Consider the following 13,034-nt stretch of genomic DNA (forward strand, 5'->3'; position numbering starts at 1 on the left):
ATTTTAAATTAATTATATATATATATATATATGACGTTATTGACTTATGAACATAAAATTTTAACATTTCGTTTTATTTAAAAGACACTTGCTTTTCTTATTAAACGTAAAGTTTAAACATGACCCTACAATTTTATATATATACTAAAATTTTAGATAAAACCAATGGTCAACTGTTATTATGTTTTAGAAGTAAATAACACCGTATGTTTAAATAACACCGCATAATAAATACTCCCTCCGTCCCAAAATAAACCAATTTTTCATTATTTAATCTAAATTTTTGACTCTTCGTCTTATTCAAAAAATTTTTGCGATTGATATTTTTATTTTTATTAGATGATAAATCATAAATAGTACTTTACGTGTGACTAATTTTTTTCTAATTTCCTGAAATTTTTTTAAATAAGACGAATGGTCAAACGTTGGACATGGAAACCGAAGAATTGGTTTTTTTGGGACAGAGGAGATAGTAACATGTACAGTGCCACTTTGCTAGCAAGGACTAGCAACTAGCAATGTAAGATATTTAATTTTTTGCTTGCAATGCTTGACCATTTGTCTTGTTCAAAAAATATAGAAATATCATTTATTTTGCCGTGACTTACTTTATTATCAAAAGAATTTTAAGCACGACTTGTTATTTTTATATTTGTACTAAATTTTTTAATAAGACGAATGACCAAACGTTGCAAAAAAAAAATTCAAACATCTCCTATTATAAAATGGATGTAGCAGTAATTAAGTAGGTACGCAGTACAGTCTATATAACGCAACCAACATCCCATCTCATATGTTTTTAACTGCAAAAAGCGTTGGGTTTATCGTGAAATTTATGCTATTTGATTCTTTTTAGAAATAATTATGAATATAGATTAATTTTGCTACATGTCACCTTTGAAGGCACAAGAAGACATAGAGATCCTTCGTCTCTACGTCAGGGCTCGGGCACGGACCTTGCTTACCGATGTGTCTATCCAGTAGACAGGTACCTCAGTATGAATTCCTCTAGCGTAGAGATGAAAGACTTTCGCACCGTCGGGGATGGCGAGGAGCAAATGGACCATTTTTTAAAATAGTCTTTGATCCGGAATGTTTTCATAATTTGTTCTAAAAAGAGTCAAAACTTAAAAAACCATTGCGGTTTATTCAACGAGGTACACATATGCATGGGTCGTAGCTACCTTAATTAATTTGTTTGGCGCTCGTTTTGTACGTGGGTTAGCTAGCAAAACCAAAGATGCATGTGCAAGATCTAGTAGCTGTAAGGGGGTTTAGATTATCGGAAATTATTCCTTACGTACATGCACTGACTACACGTACTGATGCACTGCATGATCTGCATCGTGGCGGAATTTCTCCAACTACTGCAACTGTGTCAGACCAACGCCACAATGATCAAACCTACCGGTAAAGAAGTTCTTAACTTCGACGAATATAAGCCATCAGAAAGTGTACAAGTTCCGTACGTCGGCAAAGCTTGATTAATATGTACCACCGTTGTTCCTAGCTACACGCTAAAGACTCCTTTGAAGTTTGAAACAGAGAAAAAACATAGATAGAAATTTTACAGCATTTGTATCTTATGCATGGCTAATTAATCCTATGGAATTTCCCTTAAAACAAAGGATTTATTCCTACCAGTTCCTTTAATATTTATATGGAATAGGATACACTAGAGAAATTAGAAAGAAAAAAACATGAGTTAAGACATAATGCGCATTAATGTTGATTTCATGTGTTTTTTCTATGCGTCGATCAAACAATAATTTTGAAACTTTGTGTATTGAAATCCTACAGGGATGAAATGAGCATTCATGGCAGTGCATAGCACTAGCGTTGGCACAGTTTCATAATTTGCCATGTGTTTTGTTTAGTTCTATAATATGTCATTGACTTTTACTTAACTTATATAATTTACCATCGATCGCCATCCAATTCCGTTAGTATTGTGAATTTGGTTCCAATGACCGAAATACATCTAGAATGGAAACTTCCAAAATTTTACAAAGAAAATAAAATATTAGGTTGTAAACATACAAAATTTGGTCGGAAACTTATATTATGATATTTCATAATTTGTTTTCCAAATTTTGTAAACATTACAAAAGGTTCATTGTTTGGACATTGGACACAAAATAACCTCCTTTTTCTTCTCTCAATGTTGTGGACATAGGGGATAGACCGAAAATGCCTAAATTCAAGGGGGATAAGCAATAGCTAGGATTTCTGACCTGAAGTTTTATCATCATTCACAAATTCGTCAATTAGTTCTCACTTCACTTGCTCGATGACAAAGCAAGCAGCGCGTTGAGCTAGAGCTTAGCTGCGATGCGCTACCGATATTGGCTGCCCAAGGATTCTCTTGATCTACTTCCTCATTACTACGTTTAATATCCGATGGCGACGAAGTTGCTAAGTCACCGCCGACCATCATGCTGCAGTTCTTAGGGTTTCACTTATCATCATGATTATCATTCAAGCCACCAAGGTACAATAATGGTTTGTCATGATTCCATTCGGGAAATATCGTGATAATTCAGAAATTTTGAAAAAATGGAAAAAGATCCCAAAAAATGGTGATATATTGTGATAATCATGACATGTCGTGGGGTTTTCGCACCAAAACTGCAATTATTGTTATTGCGAAAACATTTGCAATTATCGATATAGTGAAAACTACCGCGATTATCGTCAAGTCCACCATGCATGATAATCATGACATATCATGCAGTGTCTTCAAAAACTGCGGTGACTTGATTCAAATTTGCATGATAATTGGTGGTTTTCGCAAAACCGCCGGGGCGCGGTTTCAACATGTAAAATGGTTGTGAACCCTTGGAGTGTTGCACTGCTAGACTACACTCTCTTTGTTCTGAACTTCTTATCTGACCACAAGGTATGTGCATGGGTGCAAATATGCATTAGATCTATTGCTAGTTAATACTTAGCTACAAATGTTGGGATCTGTTATGTCTTTCATCCAATTTAGTCTAAAATTAATTTGCTATGAATTTTTTTGTCCCATTTGATTTGCAGGGCAGGGCATCGGGCTTCCCTGACTTCCCCTCGGATGCCAACGTCTAGGTGCTGAACTATTTATCTTTCTACGGGGGGCACTTGTGCGTCCCCGCTTGCTATGCCGGCAGAGCGAGAAGGGGGTTCAGGCGGCCTAACCCTGGCATTGGAGAAAGCCCATGTCCAGAACACACGCCATGCCCTTTCCGGGGCACGCCACGCGAGTTTAGGGTAGCTTTCCACCATTTATGGGTACCCCCACTTATTTGGATTGTCTTATTTGCATCCAGTGGCAACAAATGCTATAGTGTTTTTGTTACAAAATTTTTGTTACAGTATTTTTGCTATAGTGCACCACACTTATTTGGACTGTCTTATTTGCATCCAGTGGCAACAAATGCTACTGCCTAAGTTGTTGTCGCTGTAGCAACTACAGCTGATCTGGATCCATATTTAAATTATTTGCATTTTTCGTGCGCTTTGTTGCGCTAGAAAATGTTGTGCATTTTGTAACAGATAATGCTTTAAACATGGTTTCTCTTGTGAAGAAATTAGACGTTTGATTCCCTTCTATTTATTAGTCCCCTTGTGCAGCACATTGTTTAAATTTAATGTTCATTGATATGGGTAAACTTGAAATAGTGGAGAGTATAGTTAAGCATGCATCCTGCACATTGTTTCCCACTTTATTTTATGAGGAAGTTCACGCATGGATAGGGTTGAAAGTGATTCAGATAATTTCCATCCGACCGGATCATTTTTTGGATTCAAATAGCTTCGGTCAGGTAGTTCCGGAAATTTTCAGATTTGGAATCGAATTCAGATTTTTTTTTTATTCGGATACGAAAATGAATACGGTAAGGGTGATATCCATCAGATTCAGAAAATGGTCAGATCCTATCTGGATTTTTTTCCGAACCAGTGCATCAACCATTCAATCCAATCAGCTCAACCTAAAGAAGTCCATGCCAACGGCTCAACCAGTGTTAACCTTACCTGGTTTTGACTAACTGGCTTCAAGCATTCTAGACGTTCATGGCCCTACATCCGTCACAGATGTTTCTTTTTATTGTATTAGTAATTATTTATATTTAGAAATATTGATGAGTTATATACTTATATTAAAAATTAACAAGTTATATTTCTTCAATAATCTACGAAGCTTAGTTTAAGAGGTTTCTATGTTCCGATTAATATTCGTCACCATATTCGTTTTGATTCGTATTCGCTCCGTATTTATATTCAATAATATTCGATTCTGTTTTCATATCAAAGTTTCCGATTCCGATTTCGATTCCGAAAAAAATATGAAAACGAATATGATATAGCTAGTTTTCGACCTATCCAATCCATTTTCTTCCCTACACGTGGAAAGGATATTCTTTGACCAGCATCAATCCTGTTTGCTACCGTCTTTGTTGCATTGCAAAGTATGTACAAGCGGAAGGATGCTCTCTGTGCCATGGTTATATCAAAAGAATGGACAACTTCATCTTATTCTAAGGATGCAAAAGGAGGAAATTTTGTTTACCATGTAATGAACCAGCAATGTTGGAAGGATTTTACCACAATTTGTCACTTGTCGGAACCATTAGTCCTTGTCCTCATAATTGTTGATAGTGATGAGAGAGGCAAACTATGGAATATTTATTTTCAGCTGTACATATGGCAAAAGAGGAAATTGAGAAAAGGTTTCAAAGAAGAAAGAAGACTAGCTGAACCTATTCTGAAAATTATTGAAGCAAGATGGGATATGAACTTGGATAAAAATTGACATGTAGCTGGTTTTGTTTTAATCCCAACAATTAGTATAGCACAGAGCTTATGGCCCAAGTATCATACCACTTCATAAGTTATGGATGTTACCGAAAGGTACGAAGGACAAGGGTTACGTTCTTTTTGCCTAAATTATTCCTCAACTTTTACACCCACATTTACCAAACTGCTAAACGATGTATTTTTTATAAAAAAATATATATAGAAGTTGATCATCTCATATTTCTAAAGTAGATTTTTCAACTTTATAATAGTTAATTGTTTATACCATAAAATAGCTATCACAAAAATCAGATAATATAGAAGACGATAACTGTTAGTGATAGATAATAGTTGTTAGTGATAGAGATGTTACTCTTCCAGCTGGTATGTCTTCGTATGAGTACTTTTAAGTTTTTGACCTTCTATATACATATGTTTTAACTAACCTGTAAATGAATTGTGGACAACATATGGCTGTAGTGCTCCAAATTTGCAATTGCATCTTAGGACATACTTGCAGTGCTTCTAGTTGTGAGAGGAACTGGAGTTTGTTTGATCATATACACTCCAAAAAAAGAAATAGACTTGAGCATCAAAGGATGTAGGACGTTGCTGATGTCCATTACAACCACAGGCTCCACTAGAGGTTACTTTCTCAATGTGAAATTCTTCTTCCCACTGTTGTTATTTTTTATACTTACGCTTTATAAGTGTTGTCATTAGGTCTAAATTCTATGCTCAAAATTATGACCCTATTAGTCTTGAGGACATTGGCAAGTTCAATGCGGATTGGTTAATTGAAGAAAATCCTCTTAGACCGAATGCTGAAGAAATTGACACTTTTTGGAAAAAAAATGGCAGCAAACAAACCATATTGCAACTATAGTGGTAATGCCCTCTAGTATATAAACTTCTTTTGTCTTAGTCATATTCAATATGTAATTGACATAATAAATTACCAGAGGAAGAACTAGTAAGCGTGGATGAAGCTGACCTTCTTGATGATGATGGGAATCCAATCCTCAGTATGGAAGCATCCCACATCATGATCTTTTAGTGGTGATGTTGAGCAATCAAATGGAGAAAACAATGATCACTGGGATACTCTTGCGGATTAGAATTTCTCTCATTTTTAGGAGTCCTGAACTTGTTTGTTGTGTATTGGCCCTTGTAATCGTGTATCTGTTAACAACTGACTACTTAGTGTGTTTTTAAAATATCCTACGGTGGTATGACATTACAGATTTATTATGTTACCACTCTACATTTATTATCTAATGTTGTGATATCCATATAATATATATATATATATATATATATATATATGTATGTATGTATGTATGTATGCATGTTTTCACCAATTATATTTGTGATGGTTTTAATATTAAAAATAACGCAAATTAAACATAGTACCAATAGAAAACAACGGTTCTATCGTTGACCCAACAGTTCGATTGGTGAAACGGTGAACCAATGGTTACAACAGGTCGACCTCATCTGTTTTTTACTATGTTACGGGGTTAAAGAAATATCCCATTCAGAGCCGTCTCTAGGAATTAGAGGCCCGTGAGTGAAATACAAATGGAGCGGATATATGCAGCGACACAGACGGATGTCGGAGCAACCGCTGAGAAGCGAAATGCAAATAAAGACCATAAAAAGCTAAACGACTAGTTGCCAATAAAAAATAATTTGTGAATAAAAGTTTGTATATATGTTTTTAACGATCTAAAAGCAAAGGCTGAAAAATAAACTACGATAGAAAACCCTAAACTTTTATATCCATATTCGTAAGATTGAAAATTTAAATCGTGACTTACAAGAAAAAATGAGAGTGACTAAACCCTAATTATATATTTTAGGGGCCCTCCGGTTTAGGAGGCCCTGATCCCATCTCAGCCCGCCTTGGCTCGGTTTGTACGAGTACCTACATAAACATCATAGGTCCTGATTCTTCAAAAAAAAAAAATATTGATGATTGTCTTTTTTACGAACCAGCACCAAAAATTACTCAAATATGTCGGTTCTATATTTTTTGGATCAGTGAAGGGGGGAAATGGTTAATAGGTACCGGTTGTAAATAAACCGTTACGATGCTACCATCTATTTAGGCGTTTAGCAGCGGATCGAATAATTCATATTGAGATAATGTAGCTAGTTTCACTGAATCTGCATGCTCTCTTAGAGCAAGTCTAATAGTAAAGCCAACTTATTAGGTATAAGCTTATATTATAAGCTTATATTACAGTCAACACATATAATAGATTGGTTATAAGGTTGGCTATAATTTTTATCTCTTATCTTTTTTCTCTTACCTTTGCATTTAATTTATTTTTTTTGGAGTTGGTGTATAACTGGCTCTTGCATGAGAGTCAATCTCACTTTTTTTTATTACTTCTTTCCTCCACGTCAGCTTATAGCTAACTTATAGTCTACTATTATACTTGCTCTTAAGAGCACGTACAATAGCAGGTTATAAGCCAGCTATAAACTTATTTTAAAAAGATAAGAGAGAATAGTAATGAGCTATTAATTTATAGCCAGCTATAGCACGCACGGGCTTCAAGACACAGTATATGTATGATATGTGGGACCATGTGTTAATGCATTGTATGTAACTATTGTATAAATTGGTTATTAGATTGGCTATAGATGAATTAGAGTTAATAGTTGGCTATACTATTGAACTTGCTCTAAAAATGCACGTGGCCGGCCAGCATATATAGCCATGCATATGCAGGTTCATTGAATCAATCAATATTCCAAACAAGAGTTCGATGAACATCGACCACCTTTAGCCATGGAAGAAAACCATTAATCGTGCATTGTTCACCCTGTTGGTTGGTTGAATTCTTGGTCGCTTTTGGCTTTGCTCTTTAATTATTCTCCGACCCACGTACGATTAATTAATTAATTAAGTTGCTGTAATTAATTTGCTAGTTGGCCGTGCTTCACCTGCTTCTCGCGTAGAGAGAAAAAAAAAGTACGTACGGCAGTATAATTTGATGCTGATTGGCTTTGAGATTCGTGTGATGGCAGCGATTCGTTTCATCAATGATTCAAGTATATTATATATAAGTATATGCATGCATCCACTTTTATTAGCCAACTAATAAGTTTATTTCAAAGGTAAGGGATCGGCCAAATAAATTGATGATAATCATATATATAAATTAAATTGATTCTAAGGAAGGAAAGATACACAGAAAGTAAGGAAAAGGAAAATGGATCGGCCTGATTTGGGGAACCAAGATAATAAGCTACTCACTTTGGTTCATATTGTAAAACGTTTTAGTCATATCTATATTCATTTCTAATCCATGGGCTAAAAGTCAGCTTACAATGGTCATTAATATGGATTAATGGAGGCCCTACTTGTTAGTTGCCCGTCATACTTTGTCACCATATGCGAACAAAAGTTGCCATACTTACGTAAGTTAAGGTTATCAAATTTTTAGTTGTTTAAGAGAATCTTTCCACACCTGTTTGAGTCATTGGCACGTGAAACCTGGTTTGTTCAAAAGAGATATTGTCATAATTACTGTGACTGTAACCAAATACATGTCAAGTTGATCAAATTTGTCTAATCTTAGACGTGGTAAACTGCAGTAGGCAATTAAATAGCCTCTTAGCCTTACTAATTAAAAATATATATTTGCTGACATGGGAAAGAGAATATAGGAGATATAAAATTATTGTTATGGCTAACAATGGCTAGGCGATATTGTAGAAAAAAAAATATTTGTTATGATACGAAATTAAAGGCTAGGAGAAGGCCAACGCGCTTCACCAGAAAGACAATACCAGGAGTATGCAAATTGCATCCCAAAGTGGTTCCCCCCCTAATTTTCCATTCCTTTTCTTGGTTTGTTTTTTTCCAACTTTTTCTTTCTTCTTTCTTTTCTTTGTGATTTGTCAATTTTAGATTCTTTAGGTTCCATATTTCCCTATAATACTTTTCCTTCTAGTTTCAGATATATATCATTTGAGGATTGCTTCAGGACGGTATTCCGACCGAACGGAATATCCGTGCGGAGATGGTCAGACGGAGGCGGATGCACGCGGAAGCGGACGCGTGGAATACCGTCCCCTAGGTTTTCTCATATCATTTTACCTTTAGGTATGGATCGAACCTTTTCTTTAAAAACATATTAATTTTTAATTTATTGTCTGTGAGATAAAAGAAACGGGGGAGAGAGCTAGATCTGCTTCTCAATATAAATATATATAATGTTAATTTTGCTTCTCCTAAGATGCTACAAATTATGCTGTTTGGCAGCACCGCAACTTTTTCCTATCTTAAGCGAATTAAGGACCAATATATATACAGTAAAAAAGGTGTAAAAAGAGGGTTAAATTAAATACTCTCTGTCAATGCAGTAAGATTCACGGAATTTCAACAAATCAAAATATTTTTTTTAAAAAAAGGCACGGGTATCAACCCACGTTTTCCATGGAACAGTCGAGCTGCACATATATGCACGTTTTCCATGTGGCCATGATTAATTAGCTTGATTGTCAGCTTGAGGTTGGCAGTCAGCATTTCACTTTTACGCAATGTAGGAAGCTCGCAAGGCATTCGTTTGTAAGAATCCCTGGGCCAGACTTAATTTCTGTCCCTTTTTTACACCCTAATTGCACATGCAGACCGTCAGCAAGTGGCCTTAGTTGACACTAAATGATAAATGATTAATTGTACTAAACCAATTTGGACAACATTGATACATGCCTTGGACAAAAAGTAGTAAGAAAAACTCCTGCTATGTAACGTATTAAATGTGATGCCCATCGATCAGTGCCAATTAAATAAGGGGTGCTTAGATTGAGAAAATTTTTGAAAGAAGTGTCATGTCAAATATTTGACCGGATGTTGGAAGGGGTTTTTGGGCACAAATGAAAAAACGAATTTCACGGCTAGCCTGGAAATCGCAAGACGAATCTTTTGAGCCTAATTAATCCGTCATTAGCACATATTGGTTACTGTAGCACTTATGACTAATCATAGACTAATTAAGCTCAAAAGATTCGTCTCAAGATTTCTTCTATAACTGTGCAATTAGTTTTTTGGTTCATCTATGTTTAATGCCTTATTTAGATGTCTAAAAACTCGATGTGATGTTTTTGGAAAAAAATTATGGTAACTAAACAAGGCCTAAGAACCAACGATGCATTTATAGCCTACCCAACTCCTCACATGCGTCTCCGATAGACAAAAAAACACGCTGATATGCGTCTCCGATAGATAAAAAACACGCCGATAACAATCAGTGCTGGATATATGTATAAACTAGCACTCATAACTGAACCGACACTAATGACAATTATCTATTAGTGTTAGCTTTTTAGTTGAACTAGAAAAAAGGACCAATAGTGCATGTTTTTAAGGTGAGCCGCAAAGAAAAATAACGGAGCAAATCATGTAATGGGTTTAAGTCATGGCCACCTGATCCTTCCGTCTCTCCTCCTCTCTCTGAGAGTTTCCTTTGCCTCTCTCGCTCTTTCCATCCTTCCCCCTCCACACCGACCCTAGCTAGTGAGCAGCTGCCACCGAAGCTACCTCTCCCAAGTTCGGCGACAAGGAGTGGTATACCAATGGTGAGGCCAAATTCATGTAGATTGCTTCACAGACTCGCCTCTTCAGTAGCCAAGGTGAGTAGAGGTCATGGAGAGGAGGCCTTAGGTCGGCGACAGATGGCAGGAAGTAGATCTAAAGGCTCACCTCCATGGCCTCCATCTAGTCTTACCATAGGAGGATGGACAAAAGCCATAGCCTCAACATCACCACTAAGCGTCTTCTCATGTTTTCCCGTTCCTTCCTCCATCACCATTACTGATCATGAGAAATATATAATGTGTGGTCATATCTATGTAGGATTGATGAAATCACGAAAGCATAGTAGCCGTCGCGATAATCGTGGTTGCCATGGTCTCCACTAGGGTGCAGTGGCAGTAGGGGGTGGTATGGCCAAATAAAATTAGGCCAAACTCAAAAAATTTGAAAAAATATGGTATATAATGATTTGTAAAGATGCATGTGAAAGAAATCGATGAAATAAACATTTTATACGCAAGAACAATGAAAAAACAATGTTTTGCTAAAAACCGTTGTTTTTTTTTTGTTGATGTAGAGCTGAGATTTGTGAATATTTTGAATATGTCTTGTGAGGTTAACTTGCAGCGTAGGAAAACAATAGATGTACTTCAATTTGCAGTGACTTTCGTGTGTAATAATTTTTTTTTGTAGAGAAGAGGTTATAGGAAAAATATAAATTAGAGTTGTTAGTTAGCATGTGAATTATATGTAGGCATATGTTTCTACATTGTAGGGAAAATGTTGTAGGAAAAATGAAAATTGTAGTTGTTAGTTACTACGTGAATTTTCATATATATTATTTGTGTTCCATATCAATATCAATTGTCATATATAATTATTGCAACGTTCCTAATTTAATAGAGGTCATGCCCAAATTTTCCTCTCTTTTTTGCAAATAATATGTCCTAACTTTGTTACAATTATATCATACCATTTATTTCCTATTATCTTTTATAATCTTACACTATTTTTTCTATCCCGTTTGACCTTGGATTGCACTCTGGATGGCTTTCTCAACAAGCCGTGTGGTTTTTATATAAAACCGTGGATTTCTTTCTATCCTCTTTAGCCTTGGATTGCACTATGGATGGCTTTCTCAACAAGCCGTGTGGTTTTTATACAAAACCGTGGATTTTTCAACAAGCCTCCGAACTACAGTTTTAGCCAATTTTGAATTCATTTTTTTTTACTTTGGATTTGCCATGGTTTCCATGGTATCCATGATAATTGCACAGTTATCGTGTCTCTGCTGCCGATCGAAACCCCTCTGGCGGTAAGGTGAACCTAGATACAATGTAATTCAACAACTCATTTTTCTTTTGACTTTAAGCATGCATATATTTTGTGACGCGAATGATTTGTGATTCTTCCATGTAATTTAATTTCAGTAATCCTTTAGCTCGAAGCATCAGCTCGCTTCACCAAACCAGCTGAATGATTCTTCCCTGTTGACTTGTGGAAAGCTATTAGTGATAATAGATCCTCCCTCATCAATGTCAGTTCCAAAACTGACACTGAAATGTTGTTATGTGGTGGTTATATAAATTAACTTTATTAACTTTATGAATTTTACAAGTCGAGTATTGGAGGAGCATTTGCCATGCATCCCCCGTGCACAAATTTTCAAACTTGAGGTTAGAATGTTCAACGTTACAAATACAAATTATTATATGGTCCCTCAGAGGTACTGAGGATGTACCACTTCTTTAATATAATATAAATTTTGCACCTCCTGTTGCCTAATGTTCAACAGTTACCAAATTTTACCAAAAAAACTCTAAACTAAAAATATGGTACCTTTACAAAGACCATAATTAAAATTTCTTATTATATATGACAGTGTATCCTGAACCATCAAGGAATCAAAGAATCACGACACCATGCAATCGTCCATCAACCACAATTATAACTTTGGCTACGTTCTTTTTCAGCTAAAGATCAAAGATTATCTGATTTTTTACAGCTATTTATTAGTGTAAACCATGGAATTAATTAATATAGAGTTAAAAATCTATTTTAGAAATATGAGATGATGAACTTATATATAGAAGTTTTTTATAAAAAACCGCATTGTTTAGCAATTGAGTTTTACTCTCATCCTTCTTTTTTATCTCGAGATACCGATACCTCAAGGTACCAAATCGTTTCTCACCATTGGATCTAGCTAAGTAGGATATGTTGGATCCAATAATCAGAAATGTTTTGGTACCACAAGGTGCCGGTACCTCGAGGTATAAAAGGAAGAATGTGGGTAAAACTCTTAGCAATTCGGGAAACATGTGTGCAAAACCCGATAATCTAGAGAAAATAACACATCCTTCATCCTCTCACATTCAAATTATCTATACCAAATAATAGTCCAAATTAATCTATCAAAAGGATTAAGCAACAAAGATAATGTATTGCATAAAGCCTGCAGGTACAACAATTTCTTTATGTATGCTTACCCCTTCCCAAACCCTTCAAATCTAGTCAACCAATCATCTGAAAACGTACAATAAAGCTTTTGTGGTTGCGCTTAGCACTAGGACTCTAACAAGCCCTTTATTTGGAATACTATTCCCTCTGATCCCTACAAAGGGTTCGTTTTTTTATCTAAATCTAGACGTCTGTAAAAAATGAGAGTTTTTATGGGACAGAGGTAGCGTAACCGTGATGTGTTGGA

This window comes from Oryza brachyantha, chromosome 12, assembly GCF_000231095.2.
Source record: "Oryza brachyantha chromosome 12, ObraRS2, whole genome shotgun sequence".
Classification (NCBI taxonomy): Eukaryota; Viridiplantae; Streptophyta; class Magnoliopsida; order Poales; family Poaceae; genus Oryza; species Oryza brachyantha.